We start from the raw sequence: 17,911 nt of genomic DNA, 5'->3' as shown, positions 1-17,911 counted from the left end.
CTGCGACACGTGAAACACGTTGTGCAGGTTCGAAAGATGAGGAGGTAGAGCCATCCGATACACCACCGGTCCAACCCTCTCCAGGATCTGAAATGGACCAATGTATCGAGGATTCAACTTCTTTGCTTTAATCGCCCTACCTACCCTTGTGGTCGGAGTAACTTTAAGGAAAACATGATCTCCTTTCTCAAACTCCAAGGGCTTCTACCTCTGATTAGCGTAACTCTTTTGGCGACTCTGTGCCGTAAGCATCCTATCTCGGATTTTTTTGACTTGTTCAGTGGTCTCAACTATCATTTCCGGCCCCAACAAGCCTTTCTCTCCAGCTTCATACCAACATAGCGGAGATTGACATTTCCTCCCATACAATGCCTCATACGGAGCCATTCCGATGCTCGCATGGTAACTATTATTGTATGCAAACTCCACTAATGGCATATACCGATCCTAACTCGTCGGTTGGTCCAAAACACAAGCTCTCAACATATCCTCTAGTGTTTGGATCGTCCTCTCGGATTGACCATCTGTTTGAGGATGGTAAGCTGTACTCAAGCTTAATCGGGTTCCAAAAGCTTTCTGAAATGCACCCCAGAACCTCGAAGTGAAACGAGGATCTCTATTAGAGATTATAGTAGTAGGTACACCATGAAGTCTCACAATCTCCTTTATGTATAACCGTGCTAGCTCCTCAAGGGTGTAAGTCATCCGAATGGGCAAAAAGTGAGCTGACTTCGTCAGTTGGTCCACAATCACCCAGATAGCATCAAAACCAGTCCTAGTCCTTGGCAATCCCGACACAAAGTCCATTGCAATACTTTCCCACTTCCATTGCGGAACCTCTAAAGGTTGCAACATCCCGGAAGGTCTCTGATGTTCAATCTTTACCTTTTGGCAAGTTAAGCACTTTGAAACATATTCCGCCACATCATTCTTCATACCTGGCCACCAAAACATCGCCTTTAAATCATGGTACATCTTAGTACTTCCCGGGTGAATGGAGAATCCGCTTTTGTGCGCCTCCTTTAAGATATCTTGCCTCAAAGTGCCAACATCTGGCACAATGATCCTACCCATGAATCTCCATAACCCATCTTTTTCTTCCGACACTCTCCACTGTTTTCCTTGTTCGATAGCCGGTAACACCTTCCATAACGCTTCATCATTTTCATGAGCCTTTAGGAGTTCGGACTTAAAGTCACTCGAGATTTCTAATCGGCTCAAACACAAGGTTCTAGATACTTCTCGAACACCAATTTTTAGACTCTCGAATCCCTTGAGCAACTTCTCCTCTTGAAGCATCATCCAAGACGCATATAACGACTTCCGACTTAACGCATCCGCCACTACATTTGCCTTTCCCGGATGGTAATTCAGTCTTTCAATAATTCCATCCACCTCCTTTGCCTCATATTAAGCTCTTTCTGATCGAAGAGATATCTCAAGCTCTTGTGATCAGAGAAGACTTGGAACTTAACCCCATAGAGATAATGTCTCCACACCTTCAAGGCAAACACAACCGCAGCGAGTTCCAAATCGTGCGTAGGGTAACTAACTTCGTGAGGTCTCAACTGTCGTGAGGCATATGCCACCACATTATGATGCTGCATTATCACGCATCCTAGACCCTTTAATGAGGCATCACAGTATACCTCAAAAGGCTCGTTCGGCTCAGGTAACACTAACACAGGTGCAGTGGTCAACTTTTTCTTCAATGCCTGAAAGCTCTCCTCGCACTCAGGAGTCCAAACAAACGGAGTGTCTTTGCGGGTTAACTTTGTCAACGGCAAGGCTAATTGCGAAAAGCCTTTGATGAACCTTCGGTAATAGCCAACTAAACCCAGAAAACTCCTTATCTCAGTTACTGTGGTTCGTTACCTCCAATCCATCACAGCTTCCACCTTAGTTGGATCTACGGCTATTCCCTTCTTACTCACCACGTGACCCAAAAACTTCACCTCACTCTTCCAGAACTCACACTTAGACAGTTTCGCATAGAGTTTCTTCTCCTTTAAAATCTGCAACACGGTTCGCAAGTGTTCTGCATGCTCCTCTTCAGTCTTGGAGTAAATTAGTATGTCGTCAATGAAGACAACAATGAATTTATCCAGAAACGGACGGAACACTCTATTCATGTAATCCATAAACACTGCAGGAGCGTTCGTCAACCCAAAAGACATTACAGTATACTCGTAATGACCATAACGAGTCCTGAAAGCGGTCTTAGGGATATCCTCACCCCTCACCCTTATCTGGTGATAACCAGATCGCAAATCGATCTTAGAGAAAACCCCAGCTCCTTGTAACTGATCCATGAGATCATCAATCCTCGGCAATGGGTACTTATTCTTTATGGTGACCTTGTTCAGCTACCTGTAATCCATACAGAGTCGTATACTTCCATCTTTCTTCTTTACCAGTAATACTGGAACACCCCACGAGGAAACACTTGGTCGGATAAAGTTCTTACCCAACAATTCCTCTAACTGAGACTTTAGCTCGGCCATCTCTAACGGTGACATTCTATAAGGAGCACTTGAGATTGGTCCCGCCCCAGGCACCAATTCAATAGCAAACTCGACCTCTCGGTTAGGTGGAAATTCCTCAATATCATCAGGAAACACTTCCGGAAAATCACACACTACCGGAATCTAATCCAACCTTTGGTCATCACCCGAAACACCCGCGGGTAACAACAGGATACCCTGACATTCGATTCCAGAACAGTTCACCATCATCGAATTCAAGTAATAATTATTCACCACGACCAGTCCTTCTGTATCTTCCGGCATAAAGTACACCGACTTTGTAGAACAATCAAGCAGGACATGGTTCTCAGATAACCAGTCCAATCCCAAGATAAGATCAAGACCGATCATTGGTAAGCAGATTAAATTATGGACAAAATCACGCTGCTTGAACCTAAACAAAACTTTCGGGCATCCTAGCCTAGTTACCATGGCTTCATGGGTAGCATTATACACTTTTAAGTCATAACCTAAGGTTACGATCTTCAATCCTAACTCATGGGCTTTCTCAAATGCAATGAATGAATGCGATGCTCCCAAATCAAATAAAGCATTTAAAGTTTGACCAGCCATTTCACAGTTATCTCGAATGAGTGTCTCGGATCCCTCTGCACCCACAGCTGAGGTGGTGAACACCCGACCAGTCTGTTGTGCTTTCCCAGCACCTTGCTTTTGCTTCTTCGGACAACTTGCGGCTTTATTCCCCGCCTTTCCACAATTATAGCACAAACCCCATCCGGCCTTGCATGGTACTCCCGGATGGTGACTTCCACACCTAGTACAAGCTTGATTATTCTGGGGCTGCTTCCCAAACCTTTTCCCTTAGGAGTTGTTGTTGTTGGGCCTCCTAAAAGAACCTCTCCTCTTAAAAGGCAGACCTCTAGGTGCAAAGCTCTTCCCTCGGTTCTGTGGTAATGATCCTTTGTGACTTCCTTTCTCAGCGGCTGCCCTCTTCACACACTCTTCAGCAACCCTACACTTGTTCACCAACTCGGAGAAAGTCCTGATCTCCATTGGTCCCACCGAACTGAAAATATCGCTCCGGAGTCCTCCTTTGTACTTAACACACTTCCATTCCTCATATTCCACCGGAGTTCCTTGACACATACGAGAGAATCTGAACAGCTCCTCAAACTTGTCAGTGTACTCAGATACGGACATAGTACCCTGCTTCAGCTGCAACAATTCAAGCTCCTTGGCTATCCTGGCCGAAGTCGGAAAGTACTTCTTATAGAACTCCTCTTGGAAGACGTCCCAGGTGATATAATCATCACCCTGCTGCAGGAGGCGTCGGATTCCTTGCCACCAATGCGACGCTTCCCCAGTGAGCAAATAGGTAGCAAACTCTACACGCTGCCCTTCAGGTACCACCTGCGCTTGCAGTGCTCGTTCCATGGCTTGAAACCATGTATTGGCCTCAGTCGGACTAGTAGTTCCCTTGAACTTCAAGGGATTAACCTTCAAAAAGTTCGCCAGTGTCATCGGGCCCTGAACTCCACCTCCGTCGTTGCCATTGTTGTTCATCTGTTGACCAAGAGCCTCAGCAGTGGCTTGCATAGCAGCAGCCATGTTCTCCAATGCAGTCATAAAGTTCACCGGGTCATTAGGGTTATTCTCCGGCGTACGAGCATTATTACGACTCCTCCCACGACCTCTACCGCGTACACGAGGCGCCAACTGGTCCCTATATACACCAAACAATCGATATTAAGTTGATCAGTCTCAATATCGGAAGTCTAGTGCTTCAAAGTCCCAAATGCATGCTCATGAACGTTTATGCCAATTATATCAAACAGATATACTAGTAGCACATAACACACACACAGAGAATGCACAGAAGCATAGTCAGTCCATTCCTCAGGCTCTACAGGAACAAATTGCTCTGATACCATAATGTAACACCCTACCATACAGGGTCTTATGCTTAGGTCATAATTCAGAGATGGCAAGGTATTACGACCTCTAAAACAAAAATTTAGTACGTATAGTAGTATGAATAATTGATTATAGCTAGGAGCCTTTGTAGAAAAAGGGGTAAACAAAAACCATAACTCGAACGCGCAACACTCCGATCGATAACGTAACGAACAAGGATAAGCCAACGCGAGATCATATATATAAAGAGTGTCAAAAACGGGAATATCAAGACTCAAAATCCGGCTGCGAAGATAACCGGTCCGAGCATAGCAATATATACATATAATAAAATAAGGAAAACCCCAAGGAAAACCCAAAGGGACACAAATACAGAAACCTATTCTCCAAAACCTTCTATAAGAGGAGTCATCACAGTTTGTATTATTTAATGGAGATAAAAGTATCTAAACAAGATATATAACCCAAAACAGAGTCCCAAGAACAAAGGATCTTCGCTAATCCAGAAGTCTCCAGCATGCCTCAACGAGAAGCCTCGCGTCCTGCATCTGAAAACCACAAAATCCGCATGGGTGAGAACCAGAGGTCCCCAGCATGGTAACAGCTTCCACATATATAATACATAATAATAGAGGAAAGCCGAAGGAAATCCTAGAACTTCCTCCAGATAATATCAAAGCTTATAAACAAGCTAAACCGTAAGTGGCAACTGACTAAAGATTCTTCAGTCTAACTAATACTTCCCTTTCTAATTCCTTCAGACCTCCCAACCACCAGCAGGAGTATAATATAGCAAACACAGTTATATCAGACAAGAGATATACAAATAAGAACAATTAAGGAATTTAGACAAATAGCAAGTAATATGCAGTCAAATAGGCAATCTCAAACAATTCACATAGTATGCATATGATGAATGCCTGTCCCTAGTGGCTGATGATATCATCTGTCAGTTATAGAGCCAACCCGACAAGTCCTGGTAGCTAACCATTGGACTGTCCCTCTGTCGCGCATCCCCAACTCGAGTTATACTCGTCATAAACTTGATCATAATCATGATCCATATCCATCACCCTCACTGGTGAATATTTACGGGGGCGAGCTCATCCGGGACTTTCACAGTGCCCGGCCACACTTACGACATAAGGTCAACAAAGCTTCGAGTCTCAACCTGGAGCACGTGGTGGCTAGCCACTGCTACTACCCAGGGAAACCCTCATCTCCAATGGTGGAAGTGCAAACATTCACAATTCATTCAACAGCATATATGCATTTATACTTGGCCACAATCATGGCTCCGCCGTAACACGGCAATAATCTAGCCATCCGGCTCACGTTTAAATCCATAACCAGCCAATTCATTAACAATTACGGCCCTTCGGCCCATGGCACAACAAGCACTTCCACCGCCATCCTCCACACCTCACATAATCATCTTTGATCCTCATTGATCATTCATTTTTCCCTTGCTTCACTCGCAAGTTACCACATTCACTAGCTCCTTATCTCATAGCTAGGAATATCATAACGATTTAAGACATAAGTGGTGAGATCGGAGGCTTAGAAGTATGAAATTTGGCTTTTAAAACTCAAAAATCAACTTTGGATGAAAACAGGGCCACGCGTACGCGCACTCCATGCGCACGCGTGGATGGCCTTAAAACTCATCGACGCGCAAGCGTCATACGCGCGAACGCGCGGATTGAAAATTAGCCAAACGACGCGCAAGCGTCAGCCATGCGTACGCGTGGGTGCTCTTGCGCCCTAGGCACAAAACTGGCACAACTCTGGCACAACTCTCTGGAAATTGGCTGGGCATTTGGTGCAGCGCATCGACGCGCTCGCGCACACCACGCGCACACGTGGATGGTGCTTTCTCGAAGAACGGCGCGTACGCGCCAAGTGCGCCTACGCGCGCGGAGGGTCATTCTGCTAAAAAATTTTCTAAGTTAAAAGCTGCAGAATTTACAGATTCAACCCCCAATCTTCCGACGGACATAACTTTCTCATTTTAAATCATTTTTCACCTGTTCTTTGAGCGGCATGGACATCCCGGATCCAATTTCATTTCTAAACAGATTTGGCAGAAAACAGAGATCCGTAGTCCAGGTTATGTCCCGTCAAAGTATGCCCAAAAACCATGTTTTCATACAAAACCATAAAGTGCCATTTTCAAAACAAGCCACTTTCAACTCTTTTCGAAATCAATCAAAAGATGCCAATTTCATCCCTTTTCTTTGAAATCAATCAAAATGTACCAAAATCAACATCAAGCCATCCTCAACTCACACATTGATATTTTACCAAAATTCCCAAAACCACATCCAACCATTTTAACACTTCTCAATCAAATGGCTAAAGGACAAACACAATATCATGTCATACATCCTTCTCATCCCAATTTCCAATAATATCAATTTCCAATCAACCATCATTATACATGATCAACCTCATACTCACCATCAACATGGTACCACCCATCAATTCAACCTCAATCATTCATCAAGCATATATCACAACATGCATTTCTCATATATCACACAATCAAGGCATCAATATTCATAATCACATATATGAACACATCATATATCTCAACCATTCAACAACACCAACAATTCAATGCCTATCTTAGGGCCTCTAGCCTAAGTATTTCCTACCACATTACATATTAGATACGAAAAATTGAAACCATACCTTAGCCGATTTCCCAAACTCAACCGGAGCACTTCCAAACCACTTGTCCACAAGCTCTCAAGGTATCAACACCTCCAAGAACAGATTTTATCACACAAAACTCTCTTCCAAGATTTCCAAAATCACCAATCAAGCTCTAATATTCAGATATACACAACCTAAGCCACAATCATCATACCCATACACAACATCTCAAGGGCCCACTTTGGGTCCGGTTGGCCCGGTTTGGCCCGTTCGGTCCAATCTTAGTCCGTTTTCTATAAAATTAGTACCGAAATTCTCGTCTCAATCTCCTCTATCACATTTAGCCATAAAAATAACATTTTTGGCTTTCTAGAATAAATTCTCATTTTATGGGTTAATTAGCCGTTAATTAACGGGGTCTTACATTCTACCCACCTAATTGGGAATTTTGCCCACAAAATTCAAATTCAATTACCTGAGAATAAGTGCAGATAATCCGTTCGCATCTCCGACTCAAGTTCCCAAGTGTGTTCCTCAACACCGCCTCGACTCCAAGCCACTTTGACTAATGAAACCTCTTTTCCACGTAATCGTTTGATACTAGTATCATCAATTCTAACTGGAGCCACTGGAAGCGTCAAATCTTCTTTCAACTGAACCGATTCAGGTTCTAACACATGGCTAGCATCAGGAGTATACTTACGAAGCTGCGACACGTGAAACACGTCATGCAGGTTCGAAAGATGAGGAGGTAGAGCCATCCGATATGCCACCGGTCCAACCCTCTCCAGGATCTGAAATGGACCAATGTATTGAGGATTCAACTTCTTCGCTTTAATCGCCCTACCTACCCCTGTGGTCGGAGTAACTTTAAGGAAAACATGATCTCCTTCCTCAAACTCCAAGGGCTTTTACCTGTGATCGGCGTAACTCTTTTGGCGACTCTGCGCCGTAAGCATCCTATCTCGAATTTTCTTGACTTGTTCAGTGGTCTCAACTATCATTTCCGGCCCCAACAAGCCTTTCTCTCCAGCTTCATACCAACATAGCGGAGATTGACATTTCATCCCATACAATGCCTCATACGGAGCCATTCCGATGCTCGCATGGTAACTATTATTGTATGCAAACTCCACTAACGGCATATACGGATCCCAACTCGTCGGTTGGTCCAAAATACAAGCTCTCAATATATCCTCTAGTGTTTGGATCGTCCTTTCGGATTGACCATCTGTTTGAGGATGGTAAGCTGTACTCAAGCTTAATCGGGTTCCAAAAGCTTTCTGAAATGCACCCCAAAACCTCGAAGTGGAACGAGGATCTCTATCAGAGATTATAGTAGCAGGTACACCATGAAGTCTCACAATCTCCTTTATGTATAACCGTGCTAGCTCCTCAAGGGTGTAAGTCATCCGAATGGGCAAAAAGTGAGCTGACTTCGTCAGTCGGTCCACAATCATCCAGATAGCATCAAAACCAGTCCTAGTCCTTGGCAATCTCGACACAAAGCCCATTGCAATACTTTCCCACTTCCATTGCGGAACCTCTAAAGGTTGCAACATCCCGGAAGGTCTCTGATGTTCAATCTTTACCTTTTGGCAAGTTAAGCACTTTGAAACATATTCCGCCACATCATTCTTCATACCTGGCCACCAAAATATCGCCTTTAAATCATGGTACATCTTAGTACTTCCCGGGTGAATGAAAAATCCGCTTTTGTGCGCCTCCTTTAAGATATCTTGCCTCAAAGTGCCAACATCTGGCACAATGATCCTACCCTTGAATCTCCATAACCCATCTTTTTCTTCCGACACTCTCCACTATTTTCCTTGTTCGATAGCCGATAACACTTTCCATAACGCTTCATCATTTTCATGAGCCTTTAGGAGTTCGGACTTAAAGTCACTCGAGATATAGCTAAGTCAATTCAAAACCTTCCTTTGATCACAAACTATAAAAGATATTAATGTGAAGTTATTCTAATAAGTTAACTAATAATAATGTAAAAAATTTGTTAGAGTCTAGTTAATTAAATTAATTCAACTATTCTAATTATCGTTAAACATGAACTACAATCGAAATTAGGACTCACTTAGGTCCCACCCTCAAGCCAAAACAAGAATTTTACTTCATAATGATTAAAAATGTTTCATCAAACACTTAGAGAGTAGATAAATAAAATTTAACATCATCATAATATATGTCAAAACAAAATTCTAAATTCACCTAAAATTGCAAGAAATTTAAAATTTGCTCAATAAAATATAAATTCTAAGATACCCGTGGTGCAAAAATTTATAAAATTTAATTCAAAATTTCAATTAATATAAAGTCATGAAAAAAATAAACAGTAGAAAGAAAAAAAGATATGCAAACAAATAAGAAAATGTGGCACTGGATTTGATGATCTCAGAATGTTTGGACCATTAAATGGTCCCAGAACAAAATATGTTTTTTAAGTTATTTTTATAACTGCTAAATAGTCCTTATCTAATTTTAATTACAAATTAACCCCATATATTTTATTTAATCATAAAAATTATTTTTTATTTTATAAATTATTATTTTATCATTAATCTATTATGTTTATTAACAATAAAAAATAATTGGCTATTCCAATCGATTAAAAGATTATATTTGATCCATGACGTTCGTCCAGGACTGTGAAATCGTGTTTCTTTGAAAATCAATCGATTGGATTATCAAAACAATCGATTGAATTTCAGGTTTCCATAACTCAATCGATTGGACTACAGGTTGTCACCACAAAATAATCGATTAAAAATTGAAAGTCAGCATGGTTTTCGCAAAAATCAATCGATTGGTCATATTACCCAATCGATTGAACGATGACTAAAATGTGAGTTTTTTATAATTCAATCTATTGTTTATACTACCCAATCGATTGAATGCTTTAAAACGAATATGGATTTGCCAAATTCAATCGATTGATTGTGCTACCCAATCGATTGAAGTGTGTACTACGCCTATTTTAATTTTGTTATCGTTTTTGTAAATTATTATCTTATTATTCATCTATCTTATCTTTAAAATTCTATCTTCAATCACATTCACATGCTCAAGTAAATAAGCTCAAGAAGACAATGTTATACGAATGCAAAATTGACATAACAGTTCTAAGATCTGAATATAGCTAAAACCAATCGATTGAATTCGGCAAATCTATAGTTTTGATGAATTCAATCGATTGGGTAACACAACCAATCGATTGAATTGTGAGACCTCAGGTTGTTTTGAAGCATTCAATCGATTGGGTAGTATAAACAATCGATTGAATTATAAAAAATCCACATTTTAGTCATCGTTCAATCGATTGGTAATATGACCAATCGATTAATTTTTGCAAAAACCATGCTGCCTTGCAATTTTCAATCGATTGTTTTGTGATGACAACCTTTAGTCCAATCGATCGAGTTATGGGAAACCTGAAATTCAATCGATTGTTTTGATTATCTAATCGATTGATTTTCAAAGAAACACGATTTCACAGTCCTGGACGAACGTCACGGATCAAATATAATCTTTTAATCGATTGGAATAGCCAAAAAGTTTATTATGATCAATGGAAGATCTAATTCATTATTGTTTTTATTTTTGATTGTTAATAATCATAATAGATTAATGATAAAATAATAATTTATAAAATAAAAAATAGTTTTTATTATTAAATAAAATACATGGGGTTAATTTGTAATTAAAATTAGATAAGGACTATTTAGCAGTTATAAAAAAACTTAAAAACATGTTTTGTTCTGGGACCATTTAATGGTCCAAACATTTTGGGACCATCGAATCCGGTGCCAAGAAATGTTCTTACTTGTGAAAAATTCAAGAATTTATAAGAGAATATTGAAACTCACTACTTGAATTTGATTAAAAAAAACACTTGAAAGTAGCAAATGTTGCCAAAAAAATAATGGAAAGTTGTAGAAAATTAATAAGAAAAATAAGAAAATTTAGAGTTGTTGAAACTTTTCTTACTATAAAACCTAAAAACTAACCTAAAAAATGCTAATTCACATGTAGTTTGCATAGTTCAGAGAGGATACCTTTTTGAATATTATATGAGTAAAATTTATGAATAGTTTAATGAACAATTTAGAGTAAGAATATGGAAGTGAGAAAAGATAAAGGTTTTTCCAATAATGAAATAAAAAAGTATACGAGTGATAATAATAGAAGATAAAGGAAGTATGTCACTTGAAATTTTTGTATAGAAAAAGCGAATAGAATGAAAAAGGAAGAACTCAAATAGCTCTTAAATATGTGCAAATTGTGTTAGCGAAATCTAACTCACGTTTAGTTAAAATCTTCAATATGAATCGTCACTTTGAGAGCCCTGTAACATTTTCTACGTTTGGAATTTAGAAATAGCTATTAGAGACAAATTTATAGATAATTTAGTTAATTTTAAAATAAGCTTTGAACAAAATCAATTAGATAACTATAAATTGAGATATTTATAAAATACTGTTAGTATATCAGGCTGATTAGTTAGAGCATGATTTTCTACTATGAATTTGTAACAAATTTAACTACCTAATTGAATTTGAATTTGATTTTGCACTTAACTTAAAGAATAAATATAGTTTTCTTATATTTTTATGTAGCTAAAGATTATTCAAATCTAATAATTATGAAATTAGTTATGACTATATTTTAAAAGGTTGTTTATTATCAGTTAGAAATTCACTAAAACTAGTATTTTTATATTTTTAAATTCTAAATTAGATATGTTTATTTTTTAAAAGTATTATCTTCTAATATTTTACTATAAAATTAAAATTTGTAATCATTATAATTGTAATTAATTAATTATTAAATAATGAACCTGATTAAAAAATTTAGTTGCTGCAGATATCAAAATAATTATACTCAAATGTTAGAACACTTTTTGAGTTATGTCACTGATAAACTATTATTTTATGGTTTATTTTGTATTGAAAAGTCCAGTGAAAAGTCCAGCGATGTGTACGCGTACGCGTGACGAGCGTCACATGTTGCATTAAACAGAAAACGCTGGGGCAATTTCTGGGCTGCTTTTGACCCAGTTTCAGGCCCGAAATTACAAATTAGAGGCTGCAGAGTGGAGCTGGAAGGGGGTATCATTCACTTCTCATTCATTCGCATTTTAGGTTTTAGATGTAGAATTCTAGAGAGGGAGGCTCTCTCCTCTCTCTATGTTTAGGGTTTCTTCTTTCAATTTTCCCTTAGGTTCAGATTTCAATCTTCCTTTAATTTAGTTTTCTCTTTTTTTTGTTCTAGCACTTTAGTTACCTACTTCCCTTATCGATTCCTTTATTTTGCTAATTTAGTTTATGAGTTCATGTGTTACTCTCAATTTTCATTAATGCAATTTATGTTTCATGTTTCTTATTGTTCAATTGCTTTGTTATGGTTAGTTCTTTACTTTAGTTAGTCTTAGAATTTCCTATGTCTTGTAATTTTACCATGCTTTTATTTTGTGCCCACCAAGTGTTTGATAAAATGCTTGGTTGAATTTTAAATTAGATTTTTGTATTCTTAGCTTGGATTGAGTAATTTGGAGACTCTTGAATTGTCAAAGTCTCTTGTTGGTTGGTGATTGAAAGTTGCTAGTTGGCTTGAGCTTCACTAACTCTAGTCTTTGATTAGGACTTGTGAACTCAAGTTGATTTGCTCACTTGACTTTCCTTCAATTGTTAGAGGTTAACTAAGTGAGAGCGATTTCTAATTACCATCACAATTGACAATGATAATGAGGATAGGAATTCCGATTCTCAACCCTTGCTAGGACTTTTCTTAGTTATTAGTTTATTTTCTCGCCATTTTACTTTCTTGTTCTTATTACAAAACCAAAAATATACTTTTTCATAACCAATAATAAATACGCTTCCCTGCAATTTCTTGAGAGACGACCCGAGATTTAAATAATTTGGTTAATTTTATTGGGTTTGCTTGAGTGACAAATAATTTAAACATTGATTGAGGTTAATTGTCGGTTTAGAACTATACTTGCAACGTGATATTTTTGTGAAAATCTTTATCGACAATTTTCTTCTGTCAAGTTTTTGGCGCCGTTTCCAGAAAATTGCAAATGTGTGCCTTATTATTGGTTATTGTGAATATTGTGAATATGTTTGCTTTTTGTTTCTTTGTTAGTTGTTTCTAGTTTTAGGAGTTTATTTTCATTATTTCTTATTAGTTTTTGTTTTTATTTTCTCTTGTTACTATGTATTCTCACCCTTTGGCTATGAGTTTGATTCAAATTATGTTGTAGAGAATGGAAGCTATAATGAAAACATGCATCAAGGATGGGACAATCAAAGATGGGAGGAGTCATAAGGATTTGATCAACCCTCTTGGCAACAACCTCCTCCAATGTACTATGAGCAACAACCATTCCATGATGCATACCAAGACAATGGTTATGGTGGACCTCTTTGTGACAATCAACAACCACCACCATATACCTATGAACCCCCTCCTCAATATAGCCCTTAACCATACTCACAAGTCTCATCCTACCAAACACTTCTATTTGACCCTAGTTCTTATCCCCCATACCAACCACCTTATGAGCCATATAAACCATACATAGAACCACCCCAATTCCAACCCAGTTACTCCCAAGAACCACCACCTCAATATACACCACCTCCAATGTATGCGAATTTTTAACCACAAGATGAATTTTTCTTTCCACCACAACCCTCCATAGGGGAATGTCTATATCCATCAATCCAAAAGCAATATGATCCTAATTATGTTAGCCACGTAGAAAAAGAGCCACGGGATCATTTTAAGGAAGCAATGGATCGATTTCAAGCAACCATTCATCAAATAGAGCGAGAGGAAAGCCGAAAAGCACATGAAGCTCTCATGGTTAACAAATCTTAACTTGAGAACAAGGGATTGGAGTGTGTTGTGCAACAAGTGGAAAAGATGGGGAGTGCTGAACTGCCATATCCTTATTATGACGAACCACCCTCCTATTATGAACCCCTTCTCCTAACCGATGAACCCTCATATCCACTCCAGTCTCCAATGGATGACACCCTTGGTGTTCTTCTTCAAGGGCAAAGAGAGATGCAGCGGACGACACTAGAATTCATAGCTACCTTGACCGAGGTAGTAGATAATTTAGCTTCACTGTGCTTCAACACTCAAAGTACCCCCATGGCTGCATGTGAAGAATCTAATGAGGAACACATCATAAAGGAGAGACTAGGAACTCCGGTTAAAAGTGAGGAATGTGACTTTGTATTGGAACAATTGGAGGAAACCGTAATTGATGAAGAGAAAGAAGTGGTTGAAGACTTAGGAGATGCTGAACCTTCATGGGAATCTAGAGTTGTAGAGTATTCCCCTAAGAAGCTTGAAATCGATGTTGAGGAGGCTATGCACAACCTCCAAGGCATATTCCCTATAAAGAATTGGATGGAATAGATCAAGAGGCAAGTTCCCTTAGTGATGATGATCATGAATCAAGTCTTCCTAGTGATGAATCTACATCCGCAAATGAACTCCTTGAGTATGAAGAACTGATAAACCCCATTTTTAGGGTTTATCTTGTGCTTAATTTAGTAGATTTTATCCATTATTCTCATACTTATGTATAAAATTCGCATGTTTTATATTTTCCTTCCTAATTTTATGTTATGATTAAAAACATGCTTCTTTGGCCTTAAACTTGCTAATTTTAATTCCCTCTTATTACCATTCGATGCTGTGATATATTTGCTAAGTGTTTTCAGGGTTCATAGGGTAGGAATGGCATAGAGGATGGGAAGGAAGCATGCAAAAGTGGAAGGAACGCAAGAAAATGGTGTTTTGAGAAGCTGGCAGCGACGCGTACGCGTGGGCGACGCGTACGTGTGACTGGCGTAGAAGACGAGCGACGCGTACGCGTGACTAACGCGTATGTGTGACCAGGATTTTTGCCAAATGACGCATATGCGTGGACGACGCGTACGCGTGACAGAGCGTCACGTGCTACATTACACAGAAGACGCTGTGGGGCAATTTCTGGGCTCCTTTTGGCCCAATTTCAAGCTTGAAAACACATAGTAGAGGCTGTAGAGTGGAGGAATCAGGAGACAACATTCATTCACATAATTTTAGATTTTAAATGTAGTTTTCTAGAGAGAGAAGCTCTCTCCTCTCTCTAGGTTTTAGGATTCTTAGTTTATTCCTTTTCAATTTCAGATTTCTATCTTAGTTTAATTTAGTTTTCTCTTCTACTTTTATTTGTTCTAGCATTCTAGTTTATTTATTTCCCCTGTTGATTACTTTATGTTGTCAATTTAGTTTATGAATTCTTCATGTTAGATTTGATTTCCCTTTTTATGCAATTTGAGGTATTTTATGTTTATTGCTTCTTCTATAATTTGTTATCATTGATTTTGTTATTGTTGGTTTTAGATTTTACATTCTCTATTATTTTTCTACGCTTTTACTTTGTACCCATCAAGTGTTTGATGAAATGTTTGGTTGGATTTTAAACTAGCTTTTTATGTTCTTAGCTAAGATTGAGTAATTAGAGACTCTTGAATTGTCAAAGTCTCTTGTTGATTGACAATTGAAAGTTGCTAGTTGACTTGAATTCCACTAACTCTAGTCTTTCCTTAGGAGTTGACTAGGACTTGAGGGTTCATGTTGATTTTCTCACTTGACTTACCTACAATTGTTAGAGGTTAACTAAGTGATAGCAAAAGGCAATTACCATCACAAGTGACTATGATAATGAGAATAGGAATTCCAATTATCAATCCTTGCTAAGGCTTTTCTTAATTATTATTTTATTTCCTTATTATTTACATTCCTTGTTCCTTATTTCAAAACCCAAAAAGATAAAATCCCATAACCAATTATAAGTACACTTCCCTGCAATTTCTTGAGAGATGACCCGAGATTTGAATACTTCGGTTATTATTTTTATTGGGATTTGTTACTTGTGACAAACAATTTTTTGCATGAAAGGATTATTTGTTAGTTTAGAAACTATACTCGCAATGAGAATTCATTGAGGAATTCTAAACCGTCAAAAATCCCTTCAGAAAATGGAAAATGTGTGGAAGTGGAAGTCCTTCGGAAAGGTTGGACGGGAGTTGAATATGCTTTGTCAAGATCGTTGGAGACTTCTCTACCTAGGTTGCCGTTTACTCCTTCATTTGAGTAGGTAAAACTTATCTCTATTAGCTTTATTGTCCCACTTGAGTATGGCATTCTTGAAACAGATGGCCAACTTAGGAGGCTTTGTGGAATGAAGCGTAAGAGAAGGATGTTTAGTCGTTGGAGTTGCAAATCAAGACTCATCAAGGTTGAGATTTCAAGAGCTAGATGCAAGGGTTGGACTAATGATCAATTGGCTGGATCTAAGAGAAGAGTTTGGTACTTCATAGAGAATTCAGATTGCTTGCCACTCGGTTGGAAAAATGATGATCAACTTAAAGACAGGTGTAGAAATAAGATTTGGAATCCCGGCATACAAGAGGATCAACTTTGGGAGCTCACAGCTTGTGAAGAACTTCATTAAGGCTTGGTGAATTCACTTGGAAATGTTGGAGCTTATTGGAAGTCCAAGCGTTGGTGGAAGCTTCAAGATGAGTTCAAGCACAAGCCACCATGACAAGGAGCTCACCAAATGTCCAACTTAAGGACAATAACTAAAAGTGCTAGGTGGGAGACACCCCACCACGGTATGATCTTCCTAGTTACATTTTTTTACTTTATTTTTCGAGTGTTTTTAGAGTATTTTGCTTCTATAAATCCCTGAATCATTCTTGATTTTTTTCCCTATTTCATAAAAAAAAGGGGGGGGGGCTGTCACGCGTGCGCGTGCCTGACGCATACGCGTCAACGCCCGAATTTGGTTCGTGCCCAAATCGTGCTGGAACGGTGCGACGGCGCGGCCTGGACAGTAAGTTATGCCAGGACCACGGTGGTGGGGTGCCAAGTGCACAACCCTACCCACGCGTGTGCGTCAGTGACGCGCACGCGTCATTTGCAATTTTGGCTTCCCACGCATAAGCGTGGACGACGCGCACGCGTTGTATGATATTGATGTCACCTCCAGTATAAAAACCCGAGAGTTGTGCAGAAACTATGCGAATGTTGTTCGAGGAGCACAATTCATTTCCACGCATACGCGTCACCTTCTAATTTCTGCTTCTCACGCGTACGCGTCACCTCCCCATTCTGCAACCCACGCGTGCGCGTGGACGACGCTTACGCGTCGCTTCTCTACCCCATTTCTTTCTCCTTTCTTCTCTCCTTTCTCTTTCTTTTTTCCTCCTTTCTTACTTTTTTCTTCTTCATTTCTTTAACTTCTCATCCTTATTCTCTTTTATTCTCTTTTGTTTATTACATTTGCATACTTCCATTCATTTCATTTTAACTTTGCTTTTGTAACTTATTTTTATTTTCCTTCTTACGTTTCCTATTTTACCAATGGTGTTAAATTTTCTACTCAACTTTTGAAGATTTCTTGAATCATTTTGGTGCTTCGTAACTTGTTTAGCATTAATGGAAATTTTTGCCCCACACTCAAGATTAGTGCTTTGATCCCTTCTAACTCATTATTCTTTGTTTTTGCGCTTCATTATCATTAAGTTAGGGTAGGACCAAATGCTTTCATGCTTATCACTAATCTTGTCTGTGTCAAGTCTTGTTTTAACTTGATGTTTTCGAGTATTCTTGCCATTTACTTATGCTTTGACTTTACTCTTGCATCAAATATTAGTTGATATGCCATTTGCCTATACTGTTTTCTCACTTGCATGTTGTAGCTACCATGTAGTTGAGAACCTCATTATTATTTGGCATTAGCCCACCCATCTTTATTTGCTTGC

General features: G+C 38.9%; 1 pseudogene across 1 annotated transcript in view; it reads left to right on the top strand.

Annotated features, from left to right (window-relative positions):
* LOC148562131 (uncharacterized) overlaps positions 1 to 15,429 on the top strand; it is a 33,323-nt pseudogene extending 17,894 nt beyond the window's left edge. Inside the window, exon 2 of the transcript XR_015885631.1 lies at positions 12,028 to 15,429. The product of XR_015885631.1 is annotated as an uncharacterized LOC148562131 (transcript). The remainder of the gene's footprint in view (positions 1 to 12,027) is intronic.
* The last annotated feature ends 2,482 nt before the right edge of the window (positions 15,430 to 17,911 follow it).

The sequence above is a fragment of the Arachis ipaensis genome, chromosome B6 (genome assembly GCF_059453495.1).
Source record: "Arachis ipaensis isolate K30076 ecotype BB chromosome B6, ASM5945349v1, whole genome shotgun sequence".
NCBI classification, from domain to species: domain Eukaryota; kingdom Viridiplantae; phylum Streptophyta; class Magnoliopsida; order Fabales; family Fabaceae; genus Arachis; species Arachis ipaensis.
This window is presented reverse-complemented; position numbering and strand designations above follow the sequence as displayed.